This window comes from Salvelinus sp. IW2-2015, unplaced genomic scaffold, assembly GCF_002910315.2.
Source record: "Salvelinus sp. IW2-2015 unplaced genomic scaffold, ASM291031v2 Un_scaffold2486, whole genome shotgun sequence".
Taxonomy (NCBI): domain Eukaryota; kingdom Metazoa; phylum Chordata; class Actinopteri; order Salmoniformes; family Salmonidae; genus Salvelinus; species Salvelinus sp. IW2-2015.
In genome coordinates, this window is record NW_019943804.1 from 120,485 (window position 1) to 126,433 (window position 5,949).

Sequence of the window (5,949 nt, forward strand, 5' to 3'; positions counted from 1 at the left end):
CACCAGATGTACTGTTACCCTGTATGGCCGGTTTACACTACAGTACTGAGACACCAGATGTACTGTTACCCTGGTTACACTACAGTACTGAGACACCAGATGTACTGTTACCCTGTATGGCCTGGTTTACACTACAGTACTGAGACACCAGATGTACTGTTCCTGTTACCCTGGTTTACACTACAGTACTGAGACACCAGATGTACTGTTACCTGTATGGCCTGGTTTACACTACAGTACTGAGACACCAGATGTACTGTTACCTCTGGTTTACACTACAGTACTGAGACACCAGATGTACTGTTACCCTGTATGGCCTGGTTACACTACAGTACTGAGACACCAGATGTACTGTTACCCTGTATGGCCTGGTGACATCACAAGCCCCCATGATGGGCTGCTATTATTGGGAGTGACACGTTCCACAGCTAGCAGGAAGTAAGACAACACAGAATGAAAATACTACCAGTTGGGTCTACAATAACTTCCCTCACAACACCACGCATTATGTCCTCTCTGTCAAAGCGTTGAAAACCTAAATCTAGCTGCTTCCACTGTGTATAGATTAGGCTACTTGTGAAAATCAATAGTACATTTACAAACCAAATGATTAACCTTAACTTCACACATTTTCTGAATAGGTGCTCATGTTCACAGTCACAGACAGTTCAAAGTGCATCCATCTCAAATATTATTTAGTTCCCATGTAAAATGGCCTTTTAACCGACTAAAATATCACCCATGATATATTTTGGGTTTTAAAATGCTCAACATTTGAAGAAAAAGTCATTTTTCTTCCCGGTTAACTATCAGGAAGTTTGAAAAAGACAGGCAGAGTGGGCAGGGGTCTAATATTCTTGAGCTGGCCTTGACTGACAGCTCTTTGAAACCCCTAATGTCAAACTGGACTGCAGTGTTGCAGTAAAATCAGCCCTAGCAAATCAGGTGAAACATTGAAATGTCATAATTTGGCCCGTCTCTGCTGGTGCAGTTCACAGCTGCACTGACGGATGTGTTGAATGACAACTGCCCCTCCCCCCTTTGTTCCATGCTTGAAGACCGAGCAACACCAGACCAGCAACACCAGACCAGCAACACCAGACCAGCAACACCAGACCAGCAACAACCAGCCCAGCAACACCAGACCAGCAACACCAGACGCAGCAACACCGAGCCAGCAACACCAGCCCAGCAACACCAGACCAGCAACACCAGACAGCAACACCAGACCAGCAACAAAGACCAGCAACACCAGACCAGCACAACAGACAGCAACACCAGACAGCAACCCCCAGAACCAGCACACCAGACAGATGAATGGGGAGACATAAATATCTTTACCATAGATGAATAGTATAAGCTTTTAATTATATTTGCTGARACCTTACAGTKCAATTTTGGCACCAGRAGAGTAGCTGTATAAACCACYCCCCTCKACAAACACGCCTTCTCCGATGTTGGTAACGAGGCGGTACTTATTTAAATTAGGTAAGAAAATATGTTACCATTGGTGTATTAAAATGAGKGTTAGGGTGATGTCACCCCTTTTCCCTTAATAATCCCGCCTCCTGAATCCAAGTGTTTGACATGSGGGAGGAGACCAGTATATTTATGACCAACCTTGATCAATGTAGGAGAAACAGTCAGTTTTCATACTTTGGTCATCATACTTTGATCTGGTTTCATCCAAATATCATCAAATTTCATGGAAAAACATGATTCTGACTGTTCATGACCTTGAAGTATCCTCGGCATAGTGGCAGTGAAGACGTTTCTCTCCCCTAAAAAAAAGTCTAAACCCGCCTGTGTAAAGCTGTAGAGATAGTGGCCAATCCAGTCCAGCAGGGTCAGTCAAGTTCAATCAGACCCAGGATGACTCTGTTTCAGGAGGGTCATCTCCTCTTTCTGTCATCAGCTGCTTGTCCCTGGTTCTGTCTGTGTCCTCCATTCTGCTGCAGCCCGTCCAGTTGGAGATGGTTCTGGTGATAGCGCTTGATAAGGGCTCCGGGAAGCAGGGCCACACAGGCGATGGCCAACAGCTGTAGCAGCGTCCCCCAGGAGAAGATATCGTCCAGGGAAGAGATCTCTGACAGGATGGAGCCTGTCCGCACGCAGATGAAGTTATACGGGATCAAACCTGATGAAGGAGAGGAGAGACTGGGTTAGACCTCCTAGATAAACACTAGACCTGGAGAAGGAGAGGAGAGACTGGGTTAGACCTCCTAGATAAACACTAGACCTGGAGAAGGAGAGGAGAGACTGGGTTAGACCTCCTAGATAAAACACTGACCTGGAGAAGGAGAGGAGAGACTGGGTTAGACCTCCTAGATAAACACTAGACCTGGAGAAGGAGAGGAGAGACTGGGTTAGACCTCCTAGATAAACACTAGACCTGGAGAAGGGGAGGAGAGACTGGGTTAGACCTAGAATAACACTAGACCTGGAGAAGGAGAGGAGAGACTGGGTTAGACCTCCTAGATAAACACATGACCTGGAGAAGGAGAGGAGAGAAATGGGTTAGACCTCCTAGATAAACACTAGACCTGGAGAAGGAGAGGAGAGACTGGGTTAGACCTCCTAGATAACACTAGACCTGGGAGAAGGAGAGGAGAGACTGGGTTAGACCTCCTAGATAAACACTAGACCTGGAGAAGGAGAGGAGAGACTGGGTTAGACCTCCTAGATAAACACTAGACCTGGAGAAGGAGAGGAGAGACTGGGTTAGACTTGATAAAAGCGATATGAGGAGGAGAGTTCGGAACAGTAAAGGTGGACATGATCTGGCTTTGGTAATTAATGACATCTGTTGAAGTAGTACTTCAAAATAACAAGGGAGAGACTGTTAGCCTTCTGAGCTAAAGCCTAGACATTAACTCAGTCAGCTTATGAAAGTCTTCACGTCTTAAGCAAAATGATGTATCTGTGAGTGTCATTCGTAGTAGTATATATAATAGTCCTGTGTGTTGTGTTGTGTGGTGGTTGCGTGGCAGTGCTGCTTCTGTTCTCACCGATGAGTACGGAGAAGAAGAAAATGGAGACGGGGATGTTGAGGATGGGACGTGACGTTCAGGAACCAGTTAGGAGTCATGGGGAAACCGCAGGAACAGGAGGAAGAAAGAACAGACTGCTACGGTTCTCCTCCACCTGACGGAAGAGAAGGAGAGGGATGGGAGGAGGAGGAGGAGGAGGTGGAGGGGGGGGGGGGGGAGAGAGGGAAGGAGAGAGGAGGAGGTAGAGAGGGGGGGAACGGAGGAGGTAAAGAGGAAGAGAGAACTGTAATTTTAAATGTACTTATTAATGAATGATTGGAGGGATATTACTGGAGTCTCAACACTGTAAAAGAACACATGGCATTCTGAATTCTTACCCTGTGTAACACGCTTAGTTATGTTTCCCTTGACACTGTTTATGTATTCCMATTGGTTGGTTGAATTTACATATCAAMAAGGTGTTATGCCATTGGTCATGCTTGCAGATAGGGGGAGGTCACATTCTGAAATAGTGCATTTTATACATTATATACTTCTATGGCCTTTTATTGTCCCRAGCACAAGGTGCACATTTGTAATGATCAAGCTGTTTAATCAGCTTCTTGATATGCCACACCTGTCAGGTGGATGGATTATCGTGGCAAAGGGGAAATGATCACTAACAGGGATATAAACAAATGTGCGTACAAAATGTTAGAAAAATAAGCTTTTTGTGCACATGGAAAATGTCCGGTATCTTATTTCAGCTCATGAAACATGGGACCAACATGTTGCGTTTATATTTTAGTTCAGTGTATATTTGTGTGTACAGTACCTGTTAGATATTGGTGGCTTCCTGGGATGCACTTTTCTATGATATTGCTGTAAGAGAGTTACCCAGCATGCTCTAATTCAGTTATTTCCATGCCAACAGACGATTCACAAATCTGCAGCGATCAACATACAGTTATTTCCATGCCAACAGACGATTCACAAATCTGCAGCGATCAACATAGTGTTGTCCTGAACATGTGTTTCCTGGTGTCTATCGTCAGAATAATCACCAATCAGCTGGGACCGCTGGCTGGACAGTCTGTTCTTTACAAACCAAAAACCCAAGAGAGTTACGAAGTACGATCACATCTGTTACACTGGTGATCAGACCAGTCTTCACTGGACATCTGTTACACCTGTCTAACATAATGTGTAAGCCAAGGACACTGTAAGAGGAGACACACACACACACACGCACAGACACACACACACACACACGCACAGACACACAACACACACACACACACACACACACACACACACACACACACACACACACACACAGACACAGACACAGACACAGACACACACACACACACACACACACAACACACACCCCTCTAGTGTATCTTTAGAGAATTGTAATCAAAGGACGTGGTGGAAGGGTCCTGTACCAGTCCTACACCCTCCTCCAACAACCCCATGGTACTGTGGTCTGGAACAACATACTCTGTCTCTCTCTCCACCTTGTTCTGCAGCCGTCCACCTTGTCAGGGAACAGGCGTATGATGTAGCTCTTCCCGAAGGCAGCAGAGAGCAGGTAACAGAAGGTAGAGCCGGTGGTGGTCAGAAGACAGGCCAGGACCAGACCCTGCCATGGACCAAACAGCGCCCCCGCCAGCATGTTCTGGGAAGCACAGGGGATGAGCATGGTGAGCACTGGTGGAAAAAGTACCCAATTGTGCATACTTGAGTAAAAGTAAAAATACCTTCAAGAAAATGACTCAAGTGAAAGACACCCAGTAAAATACTACTTGAGTAAAAGTCAAAGAATATGGTTTTAAATATACTTAAGTACCAAAAGTTAACTGAAAACATAGAAATCATTTCAAATTGCTTATATTAAGCAAACCAGACAACACAATGTTTAGTTTGTTTTTCTATAGATAGCCAGGGGCACACTCCAACATCCGACATTATTTACAAATGAAGCATGTGTGTTTAGTGAGTCCGCCAGATCAGAGGCAGTAGGGATAAGTGTGTGAATTGGACCATTTTCCTGTCCTGCAAGCATTCAAAATGTAACTTTTGGGTGTCAGGAAAAATGTATGGAGTAAAAACAACATTATTTTCTTTAGGAAGTGGTGAAATAAAGTTGTCAAAAAATATAAATAGTAAAGTACAGATACCTCAAAAAACGACTTAAGCAGTACTTTAAAGTATTTTTACTTAAGTACTTTACACCCCTGCTGGTGAGGTCAGGAGGCAGGCTGTTCTGACCATGGATGGAGATGTCTGGTCATTAGGGTCCATAGGGTCATGGACACTTGGAAACAAAGTGTGTGTGTTCCGTGGATGAGTGTAATGTTAGTCCCTCTCACCAGGAAGGAGGAGCCAGGGATGGCGAAGGACTGTTTGTAGAGGTAGGCACTACAGAACAGCAGCACCACGTAGCCTGTGTGTTCTGTCTTATAGAACTGCAGCATCTCAGCCAGCTCCCTCAGCTCATCCAGGTCCGACGGGAACTTCAGTCTGGAGGGAAACAAACACCAGCAACATCAGATAACATGGTTCCTAATACTAGTGTCAGATTTAGACCTAAATATTGGCACCTAGTTACTGTTTGCACCAGGGGAAAGTATATATATTTTTTCTTCAAAAGGGAATTGAGGACACTGAGGACAGAGCATTTAAGGTAACACAGGCGAAGGCCATAGGAAGGGGTTATAGGTTATAGGAAGGGGTATAGGTCATAGGAAGGGGTTATAGGTCATAGGAAGGTGTTATAGGAAGGTGTTATAGGTTATAAGTTATAGGAAGGGGTTATAGGTTATAAGTTATAGGAAACGGTTACAGGTTATAGGAAGGGGTCATAGAAGGTTATAGGTTATAAGTTATAGAGAGGGGGGTTAAGGTTATAGGAAGGGGTTATAGGTTATAGGAAGGTTATAAGTTATTTAGGAAGTGATATATAGTTAAGGAAGGG

At 44.6% G+C, this 5,949-nt stretch overlaps 1 pseudogene; it reads right to left on the reverse strand.

The window, feature by feature from the left end:
- Positions 1-1,800: 1,800 nt before the first annotated feature.
- LOC112074082 (transmembrane protein 41A-B-like) overlaps positions 1,801-5,949 on the reverse strand; it is a 28,163-nt pseudogene continuing 24,014 nt past the window's right edge.